We start from the raw sequence: 20883 nt of genomic DNA, 5'->3' as shown, positions 1-20883 counted from the left end.
TGTTTTTAATTTTCAGAAATTGAATTGGAACATTACGTTTACCTCAGTCATAAGATACAAAATCTTAATTTTTAGCTGTTAATGTCAGCTTCTTATTTAAATGACTACAAATGTTTAAAATGCTATTGTTGTTATTAATGGACATTTAATTGAACTAGTGATTTTGAGAATGAGTATATATCCTTTCTAAACCTTCTAATCAGGAGATTCAGTTGATAAATTATCCATTAAAAGGAGGTCTGCTTTAAAGAGTAATCAACCTTTATCCCATTTTTGCTTTCATTGGAAGTTGTAAATTACTGAGTTATCTAAGACCATCGGTTCTGGAGATAGGAGCAGCTTGGGTGAAGCAGCCTTCTTTGAGCTGCTAGGAGAATAACCTCAAAAAAATTTTTTTTTTTTTTTTGTGGGCTTTTAGAGAACTGGAAAGCTTCACTTAAGTATTTCATAAAATTAAACATGGGAAGGACTATTTCCTTTATTTTTTAAAAATATTTTATTTATTTATTCATGAAAGACACACAGAGAGAAAGGCAGAGTTGTAGGCAGAGGGAGAAGCAGGCTCCAGGCAGGGAGCCTGATGTAGGACTCGATCCTGAGACCACGGATCACGCCCTGAGCCAGGGGCAGGTGCTCAACTGCTGAGCCACCCAGGCATCCTGGACTATTTCCTTTATTATTGATTGTATGATGGAATCTACTTGTAGGTAATAGGTACAGGGATGATGACTTGGAAATAGTTTTTAAAATGTTAAATATATTAGAAACCAGTCTCTACATATTCCTCTCCTTACCACAGACGGCTTGATACATCTGCTATTCTTCTTTCTCAACACTCCTCACTGAAGAACTCTGTCCCTCACTTACTTAAACCTGGCAACATCTGTTAGCCATGTCAGCCACCACATGTATTTTGGCAGCTTTCTGGGACTTAAAGTTTCTTTTCTGGGAAAATATTGTGAAGTGCAGTGGACATACAAAATCTATTGTTATCATCATCACAGCTATTTGGATTACAAACTCTCTACTTGAAGAGGAAAAAGTATTCCACAGTCAAGATGAGTTCTAATAAACTGCCTATTATTATTATTCGATTTCTTCCAGGCATTTTTTATACCTCTATAAACTGTCATTTTCTGTGCCTTTTAGACCTGTGCGAGTGAGTTTAGGTCAATTGAGGCTTTTCCATTTGTGATTCAATTTTCTATTCCTCTGCCTTTAGTTCTGCCAAGAAATAGTTCTTGGTGGATTTCATTTACTCTTTGGCCCTGGCTTAATGGCTTCTGCAGGGTCTCAATTGGTGTGTTTTCCATTTACACACCACCATCTACAGCAGCGTGAGGGATCAGCATTTGATTCCTCTGGAATTTGCTTCTTTATTATATAACTACTCTCATGCAGCTGAATATTATATACAACCATGAACTCACTAATATCCAGTGTGACTCCCCCCCCCCCAATTTTTTTCTGTTTTTCACACATCACCGAAAAGGATACATTTTCATTATTATACTTATTCCAAGTTTAGGACTTTGAAAGGAAAGAAGACCAACCAAATACTGGATCTGAGCAGCTCAGAACCATTAGTTTGATCTAGGGGGAGGGTGAGGGTGAGAGGAGACTTGCCTCAAAATTTTGAAGGCTGTATTTTGGTTAATACTGAAGATTCTCTCTCTCTCCTCCCCCTTATGGTTTTGAATATCTTTGTTCTTTTTAAGAAGTTCCATTTAAGCTTTGTTTTTCATATATCTAATTTTTTCCTCCCCAATTAGATTGCATATTCCTTGAAGAAAAGATCTTTAAAAATTTATTCTGTATTCTCACAGCAAGGAGCATTATGCATATATTGTAGTTGCTCAACAAACGGGAACTAAATGTTTTCCTGTAGCCTCTAGGCTCCTGACGTACAAAATAGGCAGGATCCAGTCCTTGCTCTCAAAGGGCTTACTGTCTGTTAGGAAGATGTGAAGTACATAAAAATATATGACCTGAGACATGATAGCAACCAGGAGAAAGATGAGATCAAAGTGCTCGAAGACTAAGCAGGATAGAATATATAGCAGTAAAGAAGAGCTTCATGAAGAATCTGGTGCTTGAGGTAGGTTTCAAAGAAGGAGTAGGATTTGGAAAGGGGTTTATTATAAGTAAGGAATGAAAAAGAAAAGACTGCCATTTTAGGTAAATTCCTGCATGAGCAAAGGTGTGGCGCTGGGGAGTCCAGTTGACAAACAGCTTGTTTCCTACTTCCATGGCAGTAGAGAGAAGGCAGGGGATGTGTGCACACTCCCCCAGGTGAGGTGTGAGCTGATCCCCAACCCTCTATGACACCTCTGTTGGGTGGTTAACCAGCTGAACATGTGCATCTGTGGAGGTGGAAGGCTCACCACCTGTTGAGGTCCCACCTGTCATCTGAGCATTCCTACCATTGGGGCCTGGTAGGAAGACTGGCAGGTGGAAAGGGGTCTGAATGAGAGGGACTTAGGAGGTCCAGATGAAGAGTGTCCAGGTATTTACTTTTTAAAATCGTGATTGAAGTTGTGAGTTTAGTAAAGCTGTAATGGCAGCTGTGCAGGGTGGTGGGAGTGGGAAGCTCTTTCATAGTGATAAAAACCTAAAGTAGAGGGATGTTTAAAGGAATAGAACAGAGAGGACACACACAAAAGGCTTTTATAGCATGGACAATGTTTTTGAAAATACTAAACTAACCTGTTCTTGTTCCCAGAAACCCCTAATTGTTCCTCATTGCCCTGCAGCTTTCTGTCCATTGTGACTGAGATCTTTATTATTTCTGGAGAGGGGTGGAGACTGCCTGGATGAAGCAGGCATGGCTGGGTTTCCGGGATCAAAACGAGAATTTAAGATGATGTGGTTTATGTATATAATGGAATATTACTCAGCCATTAGAAACGACAAATACCCAGCATTTGCTTCGACGTGGATGGAACTGGAGGGTATTATGCTGAGTGAAATAAGTCAATTGGAGGATAAACATTATATGGTCTCATTCATTTGGGGAATATAAAGAATAGTGAAAGGGAATAAAGGGGAAAGGAGAAAAAATGAGTGGGAAATACCAGAAAGGGAGACAGAACATGAGAGACTCCTAACTCTGAGAAACGAACTAGGGGTGGTGGAAGGGGAGGTGGGCGGAGGGTGGGGGTGACTGGGTGACGGGCACTGAGGGGGGCACTTGACAGGATGAGCACTGGGTGTTATTCTATATGTTGGCAAATTGGACACCAATAAAAAATAAATTTATATAAAAAAAAAGATCCATAAGAGACCATCTGAAAGCAAGTGTTTTACATTTCCAAAAGCAGAGCTTTGTTGACAGAAGGAAGGAAGGAAACAACACAGTAACAAGAAAGGGTCTGTGCTCTCCTACAAGCCAAAGCTGACAGTCAAAGAATTCACAGTCAACCATAGCGTTGATGCAGGATGTGGCATCAGGACTGTTTTCCTGAGAATGGAGAAGAAAAACTCAGGCAGTAGGCAGGAAGTAGAGGAATTCTAGGAGGTTAGGCCCTTTCTCTCCTGTCCAGGAGCATGTGTATCCGGGGGGAAGGGGAGGCACAGGCGAGAGAGACATTGGGGCACTACCTTCTGGGAGGGTCAGACAGTGCCTGGCGCACAAACACTTGAATCTGACTGAAAAGAATCGCTGGGTTGCAGTGAGCACACCAGGACAGGAGAGGACAGGTGGCCTGCTCCAGCAGACTTGGGGCACAAAAGCAAAGTTAAATTCAGTTGTCAAAAATAAAGTTCTTTTCTTCCAAAGAAGTCATAGTCGACACAAATTTTTACCTTGGCAACACTTGGAAGAGGTGAGGTGTTCAGACCAACTGCCAAGGGGTGGATGAGGCTTTACCACCACTTCACACTTCAGAAATTGAGAGAATGGTCACTGACTTGCCAGGGTTGTTTAGTTGGTGCACGGTGGAAGGATGGGAGCATGGAGGTGCCGCAGAATCCTAACTTCTGATTGAGAACCGGGGGACATCAGAAATCATCTAGGCCCCCCTAGAATTTTCCCAGAGGAGAGGTCTTAAACAGAGGGTGATCCACTCACAGCTGCATACTGGGGAGGGCTGAGACATGCTTTCTGGAGTTTATTCCTAGCCCCATCTATGCCTAATCAGCCTGGAAAAATTAATACCCATTCCATTTGACATCCATTCCCTTTATTAATTGTGTGTGGACCTGAGTGAACTTTCTGGCAGGCTGATTAAGTAATTATCTTACATTCGTGTAGAAAGCTTGTGCTTTGGGGATGGAAGTTTTTTCATCTTTAAAATAGGGACGATAGATCTCTGATCCCTTAGTCGCATGTCATGAGGATTTAGAAAAATACCCTTGTTTGTCATATGTTTCCAGCTTCATGGAATTAGCCTAAGGGTTTTCATCTCATTTAGGAGCTGTGGCAGCTCTACCGAGTAACCACTGGTTTGGGTTCTTTGAACCCAGAGCACAGCTAAAGTTCTAGGCTGGAGCTTAAGCCCCGCTGGCCTCGGTGCTTGAAGTGCGTGGCTGTGAAGGGTGATGGGGATCAGGGCTGAGGCCTCCCAGGGCCAGACTGGACATGGCAGCTTCATGGAGGAGGCCGCACTGCGGGGTGGTGTTTGTGTTGAACAAAACTGCTCCTCACCCTCATTTTGTATGGCTCTTACTTTCCCTGATCCCTTTCTCAAAATATCTTTGAGGTGACATGTAAAGTCTTGGAAGCTTTGTGGACAGTTGCATTTTCCTGTGTCATTCTTGGTTCCACAATTTTCTGGAAGGAATTTAGCATCTGAATTATAGTAAATTTTATATATTTCCATTATAAGTGTAGAGACTGAACAAATAAATGCAAAGTCTAGGGTGCCTGGGTAGCTCAGTTGGTGAAACATCTGCCTTTGGCTCAGGTCATGATCCCGGGTCCTGGGATAGAGTCCCGTGTTGGGCTCCCTCCTCAGTGAAGAGCTTCTTTCTCTCTGCTCCTCCTCCGGCTTGTGTTCTCTCTCTTTCTCTCAAATAAATAAATAAAATCTTTTTTAAAATGCAAAGTCTATGTTAATGAAAGAGCTGCAGATGTCATGAAATGATACATATATATTTGGGGGTTCAGTGAATAAGGCACCACTTTCCCTTACCACCTTTTATTCACTCCTATTCTTGATACTTAGTCTATAATGGGGAAGGGGGTTTGTGGTGTTGGTCACTTTTCATCAGAGCCCAAATCCTAAAGTCAAATAAAGCAGAGGGAAACAAGGTCCCCTTTTGAGATTCAGCTCCCACCCACTTCCTGCCTGTCTTGAGCTGAGACTCAGTCTCTTCACTCGCGAAGATGGCGTGGGCTCTCCCCTGTCCCACACCTTTCCAGCTATCTCTTGCCTTCTCACTCTTCTCCCCTGCGACTACTGAGCAGGGGAGAAAAAGTTCTCTGTATTCAGGATCTCAATTTCCTTCCTCCTCCTCTGTCACTGGTACCCTCGTCCTTTGTCATTTGTACCCATGAGTCCACTGAATAGGTTCTCTGCAGGGTTACCAGTGGACTCCGCGTGATTCAGCATTTTTTTTAGTACTCAGTTTACCTGATTTCTCAACATCTGACATTGTTGATTTTGCAACATCTGACATTGTTGATTTTGTGTCTTTCTTCTTGAAAGTATGTCATTAAAATTTTGACAGACACATTTTGTTAAGAGTAGGGCCAACCCATCACCCCCCACCAAGTTTAAGAAAGGAAATCTAAGCAATGTTAACACTTATTTTGAGCTTCTGAAAATTCTGTACCCCTCTTCAGTCACATTCGGCTTCTCTGCTCCTACAAGGTAACTATTCTTCTGACTCTGGTGTTTGTAGGGTCTTAGGGTCTCAATATATGTATCTTCCTCATCTGAGTTCTGTCAGTATCATCCAGCCAATGACCATCAGAAATGCAGTGTTTGGCTGTGCTGGGTCTATTACTTGTTGCAGCAAGTGGGAACACACACTGTGGAGAATTGTTGGTGTGGGGAGTGGTTCTCAGTAAAAGAGTGGTAGAGAGAACCTGTTCTATGAATTTGGGTTTTAGTTGAATGATTTGCAAGAGAGTCTGAGGAAGTAGAGATTTTCTCTAAATAGATGCTGTCAAAGAGCAGAGGTTATTCTCTGATTAGGTATCTCAATAAATCTTCTCTATGGAGACACTAAAGATAACGTGACTGGCAAAGAAGTAGCTTGGCCAAGAAAGGGATGTTAGATATTCTGTGGGTGACACAGTGACTTTGTTTTTTGTCTGCAATTGGACTAAATGATGAAGTGGACTTATTTCGTTTCTTTTATCATGGTCTCACAGTAACCTTGTCTGAGTCTGCTGTTCCTTGAGATGGTTTATGTTTAGTAGGAGAATCCATGGCCTTGCCAGGAGTGTTGGGGCAGCTTCTGAACATCAGAGGATTGCCATCCTTTTTTTTCTTTCTCATTTCTGAACAAGTTGAGAAACTGTAATCAGGCAGATGGAAACCAAAGTATCAGCTTGGTGATAAGGTTAGTTTAGAGAACATGTGGTGAAAATGGCTTTCCTGATGTTGGACCAAGGATAGCGGACTCCCCCACTCAGTCACGAGTAGCACTGGCGATGCTCAGGCCTACCGCCCTGGGCCGTTGTCTCAAGGTCATGACGGTATAGAGTTGGAGGCCGTTGGAGGTTCTGCAGACTCAGCACCAGATGTGCCTCTTGCTCTGTACTTTCCCTAAGTTGTCTCATTCACTCTTAGGGTTCAGTGATCATATTTTGTTGATGACACCAGTCTAGTATCTCCAGGCTAGACTTCCTCTCTAATAGGCTTATACCCCATCTCTAGGTGGATGTTTTAGAGCACTGCAATTTAACATGACCCAAATTCATAATCTCTTCCCTAGATTCTATGTCCTGATCCCCACAGCCTGATCCTACAGCTTCACCCCACACTCCAGCCACCCTGATCTGCCTGCATGGTCTGTATCCACCATATTGCCTTACGCCTCTGAGCTCTGCCATTTGGCTATTTCTGCCAGAAATGCTCTTTCATTCTTTGTCTGCCTTGCTACCCTCTTCCTTCAAGGCTACCTCGGGTGTCATCACCTACAGAAGGCCTTTTTGGAACCCTAGGTTGGGTTGAGTGCCCTGCTCTATGTCCATCTCTTCTTACCTTTAGCTCCTCTATTATAGCAATTAGCTTATTGACTTATCTGTTCATGTGTCTGTCTCCTTCACTATACCTTAAACTCCTTGAGGCCAGGAGCTCTACCGTGTTCATCTTTATATCTTGAGATACATCTATATTTGTGTATTTGTGCTTTGATCTTATGTCTATGCATCTATAGATGAGTGAGTAAGATAGCTATCTATCTGTATTGATAGAGCTAGATGTCTAATACCTTGAACTAGACTTAGCACTTAATGAGTGTTCGGTAAATGTTTGTTAGGCTACTTGTGCCATCTAAGGACTTTGTTAACATTTTATCTAGTCCTAGAATGACCAGAGCTTTGGTAATTGTAGTATTAAAAATAGTAAGCCAAGTATTTTTTAATCTGGTTATATTTTACTTTACTCGGGATATATTTCAGAAAAGTAGTATTTAAATTGAAGTTTGTAAAAAAAAATAAATTGAAGTTTGTAAAGTACACATTTTCCTATAAATTACATGATATTTTCAGCAGTGGTTTACTTTAATTTCCGATTGGCTGTCATAGGTTAGAACTCCTAATAGGTAATGATGTTAAGTAACATCATTATCAGTCAAGAAAGCATTTTTCATTTTATTTATAATTTTTATCTGTAAATCATAAATTTATCTATAATTTTGAAGTTAAAGGCCTTTGCAAAATGGCTCTCCTGCCCTCCTATGAAGGGAATGCAGGTGTCTGGCATGGAAACCAGGGCCCCTGCCCCGCAATCCCGTGTCCTTTCCCTAGGGCCCCGCATGCTGAGTGGCCTCTGCTGGCTGCCCCTCCTCTCTCTGGGGGAATGGGAGGCTGAATGTGGTCACAGGCAGAGCTCTGCAGGGGAGGCCCTGGAACACACCTGGTGCCGGGGAGAGATGGGCACTGTGTGGAGGGGGCAGTGCTGAGGGGGCAGATGGGGCTGCAAGGGAGAGACAGGTGCCAGTGACCTGAGAACAGACTTGATTGAATTCCAATTCCTATGTAAGCCAGGATCTGGTTTTCCGATTATCACCTCCTAATTTGGTTTTCTCAAGCAGTCTTCCTTTGAAACATCTGCAAGTTCTTCGCACCAGTCAAAATGAAGATGAAAGCAGTCAGGATACCACCCACTGTGAGGATTTTCCTTTGTGTTCCGCAAAGCAGTTTCACATCTGTTTAACGAAAATTGACATTACTTTTCATCACCTTTGCAATGAGGAGGATCGTGCGCCCTGGAGGAAGAGTTTGGCCTTCCCAAATACATTGGGCAAAGAACACAAAGTTTCCATACTGAGGGGCATGCTTGCTTTTCGGCTTTGGGTGTGACACTGAAGGCAGTGTGTGTTCTGCACTCTGTCAGTTTCCTTGGTCACTTCTCAGAGCCGGCGTGGCCTGGGCAGGTGTCCCCCGTGGAGACCGTCTCCTTGTTTTCTCTTCAGCTTCTTTGGTCCTATTCTTAGACTGAGGCTGTAGAATGTGTAACAGAGGTGGCCTTCATTTTGTTGTGTTTGTGCTTATGCCGGTTGTATGACTAGGCCTGCAAGTGGGAAACCAGCCTCAGCCAGGCACTGGCCCGCAGCAGGGTTCGCCCACAGTAGCTGCAGAAAGTCCTTAAGATCTTGTCTCATTATAGGCTTTTAATGGCAAGAAAGCAAGGTTCATTAAAAGCTGAACCCTTCTTTAGACTGTCTACTCCACAGAATAATTGCATTTATATCAATCTTGAGACCCATTAGCTTTGTGCCAGGAAAAAACTCCAACTCTTCTTTCTAGATAGAAGAATCTATAAAAAAAAAATAAATTAATAAACAATGCCAGTGACAGAGCCCATTGCATTTCTTTTCACCTTGCCCTTGGGCATATGAAAAAGGTTTGAACACTAAGGAACACAATCAGACCAAAATAATTTTAGCAAAGTATTAGACAATAAAATGGTGAATATTTTGAGTTCTCAATTTTTCCTTTTTTAAAAAATTTTTTCCTTTTTAAAATTAAGACAGTATGCATCCTTAGTAGTGGACTTGGAGTGGGAGTGGAAAAACCGCAATCAGAGGCAGTAGGTGGCTCAGTTGGTCAAGCATCTGTCTCATGAGTTCAAGCCCCATATTAGGCTCCGTGCCCAGCCTATTTAAAAAGAAAAGAACAACCTTAATTAGATCTTTCTATTTTATATCCACAATCATTTAGGGATTCTCTCCAGTGTCCCCATTTCTACACAATAAATATACCTTGAAAAGTTCATCTGAGAGTTCTCTGGTCCTTCAACTGGAGCAGTCTTTCCCTGCTCTGAACTACGGCAGCATTTTGTTTCTATTATTAATGATTGATCACAGTCCCCCATATCTCAGTTATTTTTTTTATACCTGTCCCTCCCAGAGGACCTTTACCCTTGTGAGGACAGTTGACCATGCTCTTTATCCCCTACTATAGTCGACACGGTCTCTTTCACACAGTAAATATTCTGCACATACTTGATGAGTGGGTGGATAAAATTCATGTTAACTGGAACATCACTGCAGAATTTCAGAAAAAATATTTTCTGTGTTCATGTCATTATGGAGTGTAAGCTTCTTACAATGAGCCCGGGCTCATCTTGTGCAGTTGCCCACTGCATTGCAGGTGGCTGTAGCCGGGAGTGAAACTCTGTGTGTGTTTTGTTCCTTTGACATTATGTGGTGCCATTGTAGAAATTGTAGCAATTGGTGCAGATTCACGTAAGTAATCAAAAGGATAATATTCCAATTTATCTTTCAGGAAGAGGCATTTTCTGCCTGTCTTGGGCAGCTTTGAACTGAGAGCTGTTATGTATCAGAATAATGATGTATAGTCAAAAGAAGGAATCTGGGAACTCTTCTCACAGGAGAGACTTGAAGCCCTATTTTGAGAAGCAGCTTTTTTTGTTGTTTGAAGTTTTCCTTTGAACCCAAGGAATATCTCTAGTACCAGCAAGTGAAATCAGAACACTAGTATAATGACTCATACCATTTGGAGCACCTGGAAAATTGCATTTTGGAAGTATCCTAGGAATTTTTGAGATTTCTCCAAAGCAGTACCTGCCATCCTTTTAATAGTGACTTGGCAGGTGTGACAGCTAGGTTGTGCCCAGGGTCCATATGATCAGGCTTTTGGTCAGAAAAGTTTGCTTATGGTTTGTGGTCTCATGTGCACAGCCCTGAAATATTGTCCTAAAGCTCAAACATTGTTGAAGAAGCTCAAGAAAACCAGCCATGTTCCCATCCACTGTGCCGGGAATTGAGCTAAGCCTTTCACTACGAGTGCCGTTTGGAACTCCTCCAGCAACTTGATGAGAACTGTACCGCTTGGTGTAAATGGCAGTTTGGGGAGAACTCTTCAGATTCATCACAAATTTCTTTTTCTTTTTTTTTAAACTGGGCTTTTGGAGGATGATAGGAATGTGAGAGAGTTACTTTGAAATTTTGGGAGTGTCGTTCCGAGACAAGAGACATGGAGTCTGGAGGTCCTAGTTCTAACTGCTTTCCACCAATGCTGTAACTTTGCATGAACATCAGCTACTTCTCCTGGTTCATTTTTGTGGTCAGGGAGACCATGTCAGTGTCAGGCTTGTATCTAGGGGGGTTTGGCCTTATTTTGGCTCACACTGCTTGCATGTGAACTTTGTGCCAGGCACGATGCTGAACACTAGATGTGCATGATCTCGTTTGCTCTCGGAAGGACCCGAGGCCCTCTTTGTGCTCCTGTATTTGGGAAACAAAGGCTGAGAGAAGCCAAAGAACTGCAAGATTCAGATAGTCCTCACCCTAGAACCTGTCCTTTCAACCACTGAGCTGTACTGATAGGATGGAAGGGGCTAGGAGATAGTGCTTCGGAGAGTCAAAACAAATATAAATGTAAAGTCTTATCAAGGCACAGTACTGGGGAGAGCAGGTGCTTGTCTGTGCAGACAGTTCGGAGAAGGCCTCCCCTCTCCCTGTCATTGCGCAGGCTGAGCCATATCCACACATCCAAAACTGAACTTGTCTTTCTGCTCATCTTCTGTTATATGTGTTGGTTTTTTCAATGGTGGCCACAGCCTATGAGTCGCACCAGCTAAACCCTAGGCCTCATTCTTGATGGAACTTTCTTTCTCCCCCTCATCTGATTGGTGTCCAAGTCCTGGAGGTGGTACCCAAGAAAAGCTTCTTGAATCCACCCTCCCCCTTGTATTTAGTGGTGCTGCTTCCACGTCCCTTGGTTGGAACACCCTGGTGGTGGGGCGGCTTCTTGCCTGGCCCCTCCAGTGCTGCTCTTTGTCTCTCCAGCCCGTCTCAGCACTGCCCATTTGCTAGAATTCAGTTCTGATCATGTGACTCTTATATCTAAAAACTTAAATGGCTGGCTAACTATCACCTATAGAATGAAGTTTAAATTCCCATCATGATGTGAGTGCTGGTTGTCATTTGTGCAGGCTGTGATTATGAAATACTGTAGGCTGGTGGATTAACTAACAAATGTTGATTCACACCATTCTGAAAGCCAGAAGTGCGAGATCAGGGTGTTAGCATGGTCAGGTTCTAAGGGGGCTCTCTTCCACACAGGGATCTTTGCTGCTATAAAACCTGTGCCTGCTCCTCTCTTGCCTCCTTACAGCCCAGCCCTGTGCATCATGCATTCCTCAGCCTTTCTGCTCTTCCCCGTTACCATGAACACTTGTCTGTGTGGTGAGCTATAGAGAAGCCCTATAGCAGAGTGATGAATAGCACAGACAACAGAGGCATACCACCGGGAGTAGGAGCCCAGTTCTGCTCTTTCCTTGCTAGATGACTTGGGCAGGTGACTAATCTCTGCCTCAACATCTTTATCTGCAAAATGGGTATGATATTAATAGAACCTGCAGCATAGGAGATATCAGAGAAGTTGGGGGAAGATGTAGATAGAATGGAGTTGTAGATAGAAAGGCCAAAGTTTATGGAAAGAGCATGGAATATTTTAGAGTGATACAGAAAACATGTTAGTGGAATGTTACATAGTATTAGCCGATAAGAAGCACTAGGATGAAGTACTCTGTGCCGTCTATCTTATGTATAAACAGGACATGTCTGTTGTGGCTAAATTTCATAATAGGAGCAATGTCCTGAAATATTTTTAGGTAATACCTAAATAATCAGTTAATCTCCCGGCACAGACAGTTTGACGACAAGATAGGCTTGGCACCAGGTATGGGGAGTAGGTGCTGAAGAAGGCATAGAGAATGGCTAGAACAGGTGCTCATAGGCTCCATGGGGAGCAGTCTTAAGAAACTACCTGCAATCAGCACAAGGTTTTATTTTCCTGAAAAATAATAATGTATCTTGCATTTATGTAATATCGGACATCCTCCTGTTACTGTTTTCTATATTATTGGTTCTACTTCCAGATGGAGATAGATGGCACAAAGAGAGAAGGCTTTGCTGATCCAGCCTTGTGAAGTTTCTAAAATAATTCTGCACAATCCGTGCTTTCTCCAGTCCCATTACATAATAACCACTTTCTAAAAGAAAGCCCCTCATTTGTGTGCCACTGTCTTCCTTGTAGGTGGGGAAGTAAGAGAACTGAAGGCTGGTAGGCCATTTATTTCACCTGCAGTTGTCTTCTTACCCCAGATTGCCAGTGGAGCATGAGATAACAGCTGAGAATGGCCATGGGCACCCTTTCAGTGCAGGGGAGTCCAGCGGTTGCTTCTCCCTGCGTGTGATGGGCCGGAGCCTGGTGGCACCTGTGCCCTCCTCCCAGTAGGCAGGTAGCAGACCAGACTCCTGCATCGTGTGGTGCCGCCTGGGGCCCAGGGTCGGGGAGCAGGAGACTGGCTGACACCCGGGGGCAGGCAGCACACACGGTCAAGAGAAGACTGCAGATGGCAGACAGGGCAGGCTTTGGCCAGTGCCTGGGTCAGCGCCCCGTACACCCGAGCGGGGAGCCTTACCAAGGCAGAGCCCAAGATGCAGAGGGGAGACGATGCTATGTGTGTGCCCCCAGCTCTTCCCTTCAGGACCCAGGGCCATTTTGCATTTTGAGACACAGGTAGGTACCTACGGACTGCTTCTCTTCAGAGGCCCATTCCATCCCGGTTCTGGGGCTTTCTGTGCTGTGTGTGTTCTCAGCTTCCCACTCATTCTCCGTGGCCCTGCTGGTGGGCATTGCCTCCTCTCACTGCTTCTGTCTCATTCTGCACGTCTCATAGCTTGTCTGTGCCTGATGGAAGAAGGTGCCTATGGTGGTGTTCGGGGGGGTGGAGGCATGGTCACTGCATGGGAGAGTCACTAGCCTCCCCGAATCCCAGGTTCCTTGTCTCAGAGGAGGGATTGATGACTTGCCTGGGCTTTAGGCGAGACAGCAGATGATGCATGAAGCCTAGGGAGTCTCAAGGGGTGCTCAGTGGCACCCCTGCCATCCTAGGCTGTCTGAGCAGACATCAGCTCTCTGCCAGCACTTTTATCTTGCTCTGAGAGCTCTGTGCCTAGAAATGCTTTAAAGCCATTGGGTGATACATGGTAGAGGCATTTGGTAAACATTTTTTAAATATTTTATTTATGTACTTATTTATTTGAGAGAGAAAGCAAGTGAGCGAGGGGAGGAGCAGAAGAGGGAGGGAAGGAGTCTTAAGTAGGCTCCACCCTCAGTGTGGAGCTTCACACAGGGCTCGATACCGTGACCCGTGACCTGAGCCCAGTCCAAGGCTTGGGCATTTAACCGACTACACCACCCAGGTGCCCCAGTAAGCCTTATTTCTTGTCCTCCTCTTCCTCCTGTCTGTGTATACGGTGTGTGCATCATGTCATCAGGAAGGAAAGAACCAATTTCCCTCTCTGTGCTGCCCTCACTATAACTAAACGGGGATCCATCTCACCCCAGAACCACGTGAGCCTTCATGGCAGAATGTGATGCGAGTCATGCTGCTGACCTCACCTTGGAGCTGGTGGGGACTTCTCAGCAGCCCTGCCTGGCACCTGTGCAGGGCCCTGTGCTTATCATTTAGGTGGAAGGTGCTTGGCTGTGAGCATTGCTCACTTTTAATCTGTGCCCTCCTTGTTAATTTCTCTGGAAGCTGTGCTGGGTGGTCTTGGGAATGTGGTTCCCCCAAGGGGTGCCCTTCTCTGAGTCTCTGCCAGTGCCAGAGCTGACTTTGGCCTCCACATGACACATGGTACGTGGCCACGGCATGGGCATCTCCTTTCACCATGCTTTGGAGGAAAAAAGTGAGAAATCAGTGTTTGGCAGGAAAGAATCCCATAGTGATGCCAGCCAGCATCTTAACCATCTGAGAGATGTTCTCTTTTTCTCCTTTCAAGGAAGAACATCTCTCAGTTGATTAAAAATTCTACTTGCTAGAGTGCTTTTTAGTTGAGCTGTCTTCAACCTGATATGTGGCTCTAAGTTCCTGGCATCTGCTTAGAAGCACTGGAGTGTTGCAGACATATTCTTTTCCAGCCCCAGCTTTGGGGCCAGGGCAAGGCCCACACTGGGCATAGCCAAACCGGCATTATTTCTAGGGATAGTATGAGTTTATGTAGCTGGTGAGGGATATGGAAATGCAAACCACAGCTAAATGGGGAGACAAAAATTTATATAGAGAGAAACGGTGCTTCATGCCACATCTGAGGGGCTGGACAAGCTCATAAATAGGAAGGTTCATTAAGAGTTCAGAAGCAAGAAAAATTGGACATGATGGGTGCAAAATGAGGAACAGGTCTCAGCAAGCAGTCCAGGATTATTAAGGGTGATGAGCAGGATAGCCCAGTGGGTAAGAGCAGAGTTTTAGCATCAAACCAAGCTGGATTTGAAAGTGGGTTTGGCCACTTGCCAGCTCTGCACCTTGGGCAAATTACTTCATTGCTGTAAGCCTCAGTTTCCTTATCTTTCATGGGGGATCATTAAAGTTAGCTCATAAGATTGTTAGAAGGATTAAATGAGATAATGTTTATAAAGTGCTTGGTGTGATGTCTGGCCCAAAGTAAATGCTCAGTAAGTGGTTGTAATTACGAGCAATGAGGGGTGTTGGAAGCCTGGTTTCACAGGGTTCTCATCTTTGGGTGCAAGGCGGCTCCGGCAGCCACAGAGAGCCCTGTGGGAGTGAGCGGGAGACAGAGGCAAGGCAGGTCTGTCTGCAGGGTTTTGGCAGCTGACTCAGCCCTGCATCTATGCTGGAGACACCTTCCTGTTGGGGAAAGCTTCTTTCTTGGGCTTATTCTGAATCCCTTGAGTAATGCCTTCTTGTGCCAGGGCCCTTCTCTCCTCTCACCCTGTGGCTCCACAGCTGCCACCTGTGCCAGCAGACCCCTAGGACCCTTGAAAAACGGCTGGAGGTGGCAAGGTGGGGTGAGGATGGGGGCAGAAGAGTAAATCTGTGCATATTCAGGGAGCCTGTCTCTATCAACGCTTCTCTTTGAAGTTCTGCCAGCAAATTAAAAGCAAAATCAAAACGAGAGAATAGCAAAAAGAGTTCAGACCTGTTTGCTGACATTTTGGCATGTGCAGGCGTTCCTTCATTTTCTGACTAGCAGACCCCAATTGCTTTTACCACATTTCTTTTTTCCCGTGTCAAAGTAGGGAAAAAGGAATCAGAATGATTCTTTCAGGAGACCAGTGTGGAGTTGAGGAGATGGCAGGGTATTCTCAATGAAGACATTCTCCACTGATGGGTAATCAGCCCCACTCCTTTGGGACACTCTCTGCTGACCCCTGGGAAACATGCTGTCAGAGCCCGGCTCTAGGGAGGACCTCACAGAACAGACCCTCAAGGACCATTGTCAAGGCCGAGTCGAAGTCCTTTAGGAAGGGAGGGGCTGTGCTCCTGGCAGTGGCCTGGGCATGTGGCCTGGGCATGTGGCCTGGCAGCAGGTGTCAGTGGGGTCCAGACACAGGAAAGTCACTCTGAGGAGGGCCCAGCGAGGCAGGCACCATGGGCTATGAAATTCAATGTTGACTGGGGGTCATGAAAACAAGTGCAGTCAGGAGGTTAGTAACCCCCCGAAGCAAAGTCTCTAGGGGTGTCAGGAAGGTTCAGCAGGGTGAGAAAACAAAAATATGTTATATTTCATTATTCTAAGAGTACCTTTTTGTGAACACATAACAATACTGCCAAACTCATATGTGACTTACAAACAAGTAAATCGACATATTTCTATGTTGTCTTATATGTCAAAAGTTGCTTATCACCTGGAATGTGCTGTCATGTCTGATGGGTTTGGAGATGGCTGATCATGAGTGCCAAAGTCAGAGGAAGTAAGCAGCAAGACTGCTGGCATGATGGAAGTCGCAGCCTGCGTGGACCCCTCTCTGCGGGGACAGAGCCTCAGGCCCAGTCCAGGAGTCTGGTATCAGAGCTGGGCAAGGTCAGGGAGGGATGCCTCAGACTCATCATGGCCAGCTCGGCTGGCACTCTGGGTGTCTGGTTGTTGACTTCCCTTGGAAGCCCCATCCCCATCTGAGAATCTCAGATTTGGCTGTAGCGCCTCTTCATTCATTGTCAGGCAGCAATACTGATCTGCTTCCCCCCTGGCTTCCACTATTCATTTGCTCTCAAGAACATACCTGGGGATAAAGCATTTGGCACTAGAATAGATAGATGCTGACTAAATACTCGCAGGAAAAAGAAACCTGCGTTCCAGAAAGCTGTGTGACACCTGGGAAGCCCAGCTCTAATGCTTCCAAGTGGATGTGGTTTAGGGAGATTATGCGCTCTTAGGCTAATTTTCAGGCCATTTTAACTTCTTTGCAAGTACCTCAGCCCTAAACTAGTTGTGCATAACAGGCAGATGATTGGACTCAACAAAGCAGTTGTAGGACTTGGTTGTGTATACTCATTTCCTTTAAGAGAAGGCAGATGGAAAAAACTTAGGAAAGTCTGTAAATAGCATGTACTGGGAGCAGGCAGTGCGAGCTCTACGGTTTTTCAGCTCTTATAATGGCTTTTATCTATTCTCTGTTGAATTTTACAGAATGGTGCTCCACTTCTGCTGTATGTTATTGGTCATTCATATCAAATTCCCAGTACAAAATGGGAGGCAAGCACACAGCAGAATAAATCCAGAGGCAGGGGCAGCCGGGTGGCTTAGTCCCTTAAGTGTCTGCCTTCAGCTCAGGTCATGATCCCAGGGTCCCGGGATTGAGCCCCACATAGTGCTTCCTGCTTGATGGGCAGTTTACTTCTCCTTCTCCACTGCTAATGTCTCTCTCTCTCATGCTCTCTCTCTCTCTCTCTCAAATAAATGAATAAAATCTTAAAAAAACCCAACAACAACCCAGAGGGAGACCACGTTATGTGTCACATTGGAAGCTGGTTACCATACCCCGCATAGATGAGTTTGTCCAAGATTGAAAGAATTATAAATGAAGCCAGCCATGTGTTTGAGTAAAGTTTATGGTGTTACATACATTTATATTACATATACATTCTCGAGAGCATTTGGAAGCTCCTTGAACAAGAGTCCTTGCATGATGCCTTTTCCACACATGTCCAATGATGATATATTTATTCAAGAGATATAACCTCAGTTTATGTTCTATTAGTACAGCTAATCCTTTGACTGAGGTTAACTTGTGCTATTGCCATCAAAGAGCTGATTGTATGAGCCAGAGTGGAATAGACTCGTACAGCAGCCTTGGGGCTTTGGTCTACCACTTCCTGGCCCAGTAGACACTGCTTGTTTCTTTCCCCCATCAACCCTCTTGGCTGTCCCTGCACACAGGGTGGAGGTGTCTTATAAAATTTATTGCCACTCTTTGAATGGTTTCCTTTATCACTCACAATGCCTGTCATTGTAGCGTGCAGTACTGCCTGACCTGGTCTCCCCGTGAAGCCACTGTCCTTTCTGCTTGCTACTGACCCTGATGAAATGCCATCAGTGGGGCTTGTCCGGGAATCCTTGGTGATTTGAGCATCTTGTGGCCATTAATAGACACATCTTGGCAGGCTCTCTGTCATAGTAAACAGCTCCCATGACCAAAATGTTCAACAGGATCTGTTGAGTAAAGTGCATACACCCATCCTTCTACTTCTTAGAATAGGTACTTTGGTCCTAGTCCTAGAATTTCTGACTTCCACTGTCCCCATTTGGGGTGAACTTTGGACTCTGAACCAAACTTAGGCTCATCTGGGTTTTACCCTCTAAGATCTTCCACTCTAAGATGAAATAATGGGAGTCTGAGAAACCCATCCATCGCTGGACCCTTTGGCATAGGCCCACTGTGTGCTCAGCCTCTCTGCCTTAAATGTTCAGAAAGTGCTGTAGATTCCTTAAACAACCCCCTATCTAGATACCCCAGAGAAAAAGTTCTCAGGGTTATCCTGGCCCATGGATGATGGAGCACCAATCTGCACTGAGAATGCTTTTCCATTCTGAGGGTTTGGAGAATAAGCTTGCTTTTGGTGGGCTCAGACCTGCGTGGATACCAGAAAGCATTGTTCTTCAACATTATTTTGCCTTTAAAGTAGACTCTGAAGAAGTCTTTACTGTGTGGTTTGTTGCCCAGAAATTGCAAGAATGGCAGCAGAACCGTTGCACTTGGATATTCCCTTCATTCTAATCAATAAATCCAGTGTTTTAGACACGATGTGTCACAGAACCATCCTTGGGGGAATTGGCCAGGGACGGAAAGTATTGAGGAGAACAATTAGTAAGGATGGACATTTAAAACTTTCTGTTGCAAGAGGGGCCCCTGGCTGGTTCAGTTTGTAGAGCACATGATTCTTGATGCTAGGGATATGATTTCAAGCACCATGTTGGGTGTAGAGATTACTTACAAAAATAAGATCTTGAAAAAAGAGGAAATAAAAATTAAGTGGCAAGAAATCTGATGAGCACAAGGATTTTCTATAATTAAAAAATAGGAATATGCATCTCTCTTCTCCCAAAGGTTCTAAAATTGGTTATTGACAGGGCTCCAGCTTGTTCTCCACTCCTTCCCTGTTCCCAGCCACCCCCAAAGACTGAACTAGTCTAAAAACTGGGTGCCTTTTCTGAGTTCTTAAAATGCTAGCACTATGCGGCTGTGATCCCATAAAGCTGTATTTTCACTGTCACCTCTAACTTGTAGTAGTCCTTGGTAATTACATGATGCTTTCTGTCTGTACGCCTGTAAACACATGATAAAGGTTAACTCTTTATTCTCACCACACTGCTGTAGATATAGGAAGAGATTGCCCTGGGTTAAGTCTGGTTTACCTACAGGATTAACTCCACATGTGGTCTGGTTGCATCTCATTGAGGGGTTCTGTCCTGTATGTGGCAGAGCTGGTCAAGTAATGTGTCTTCTTAAGGACATCCTGTGCTGCCACGTGGAAACCCTAAAGTCTCCATAGAAGCAAGAAGCCGAAGGACCAGCCACCTGACTTTAGGAAGAGGATACCCCCAGCCTCTACAGTTCTGCCAGCTGTTCCTCTTTTGGTTGCAGATTAGATTGCTAGACTACTTAGAAAACATTTTGTCAGTTAAAGAATGTAAAACTTTGTTTCCAATGCATTATTATCTGTTCCTGACATTTAAAAGGGGAAATCTATCACTGCTTCTTTGGCAGTGATTTTTATGGCTTTTTGTTATTTCTTGTAGAGTCATTTCTTCCTAAGATCTGTTTTTTTCTCCTTTTACATCCTGAAGAATGGAACACCAAATAACTTTTAAATTTATACTAGTGAATTGAAAAGCTGGACTAGTGTGCTCACTTCGGCAGCACATATACTGAAAAGCTGGACTAGACTTTAAAGAGACTTACCCACAGAACAAAGTAATTACTGTACAGTTTTAAATTTCTTTAGCTATCCGTAGCTTTAACATATTGCTTCGTTAAGCAACATGATTTCAATTTATTATGCAAATGTAATAATTATTCCATTAAAAAATCTGTTAGAAAGATCGTATGCTTTGTTTCTGTGGCACAATAAGTAATGCTGAATGTTCCATTTTTGTTTTTTGATTTGCTTATTTTGTCTTTAATGACAACCCATTTAAAGTAAAAGTCTTTAAAATGCTAGAATAATGTGATAACACGTTTTCACTGGTAATTTAATACTTGGATATAATGAGTTCATCTGAGAGATTTCATTAAAAACAGCAAGGTGCCTGAATACCAAAGCTGAGATGTTTTTAATCACAGAATTATAGTAATTATACAAATCCCAAGATTTTCATCAAACAGAACAGGCTTCCAGGGCTAAACATGAAGTTTAAACTTAGCACTAATAACTGTATATTGTTCTAAATTATAGCAGAGAGACTCCTTGGGCCAAGGGGAATATTGGAATTGGATTTTTAAGGAAAATTGAGAAATAAACTGGTAAGAGGCCCATCACCAGGGTAATGGAAGAGGAGCCCTCTCTGGTGCATAAGACATAGCAGGTGCGTATCAGATAAAGTCAGTGAGTCCCTTATTGTTTACTCTATTTTCAGCATTAGAGAGAATGCTAGAATGAACACCTCTCTCTTCTCCCAGAGTCCTGAAGTTGCCAATCGCCAAGAGTCTTTCTTCCAGTCAGTAAACAGGACAGACTTTCTGTAAATGACATGATTATTGATCCCAAATCTGGGGTTTTCTGGTTTGGATGGAGACTCTGTATAGAATTATTTGGTTATTGTGGGAATTACTTAAAATGTCAAATTTCTATTAAATGGCCAGGATATAATACCCTCAAGGAGCTTGCTTTTAAGAGAAGTTATATAAAAAGATGCACCTAGGAAGATTTTATTTAAAAAATCTCCCTAAGAAAGACGTTTTATTTGATCTGTTTTCCAGCTCAGAAG

The 20883-nt window shown here is 43.9% G+C and overlaps 1 protein-coding gene across 30 annotated transcripts in view; it reads left to right on the top strand.

Moving 5' to 3' along the window:
* CSGALNACT1 (chondroitin sulfate N-acetylgalactosaminyltransferase 1) overlaps positions 1-20883 on the top strand; it is a 327223-nt gene that overhangs the window by 216911 nt on the left and 89429 nt on the right. For 20 of the 30 annotated variants that reach the window (XM_049094800.1, XM_035700129.2, XM_049094809.1 and 17 more), the window contains one exon: positions 20352-20481. The exons of 9 other annotated variants lie outside the window; for them this stretch is intronic. The gene's annotated coding sequence lies outside the window, so the exon portion shown is untranslated. Of the gene's footprint in view, positions 1-12685; positions 13169-20351; positions 20482-20883 lie in introns of those variants that run through there. One more of the 30 variants, XM_035700142.2, reaches the window with a different exon arrangement.

This window comes from Canis lupus, chromosome 16 (genome assembly GCF_003254725.2).
Source record: "Canis lupus dingo isolate Sandy chromosome 16, ASM325472v2, whole genome shotgun sequence".
In the NCBI taxonomy this organism is placed as follows: domain Eukaryota; kingdom Metazoa; phylum Chordata; class Mammalia; order Carnivora; family Canidae; genus Canis; species Canis lupus.
The sequence above is the reverse complement of the archived record's forward strand: the minus strand, read 5'-3'. Positions and strand labels throughout refer to the sequence as shown.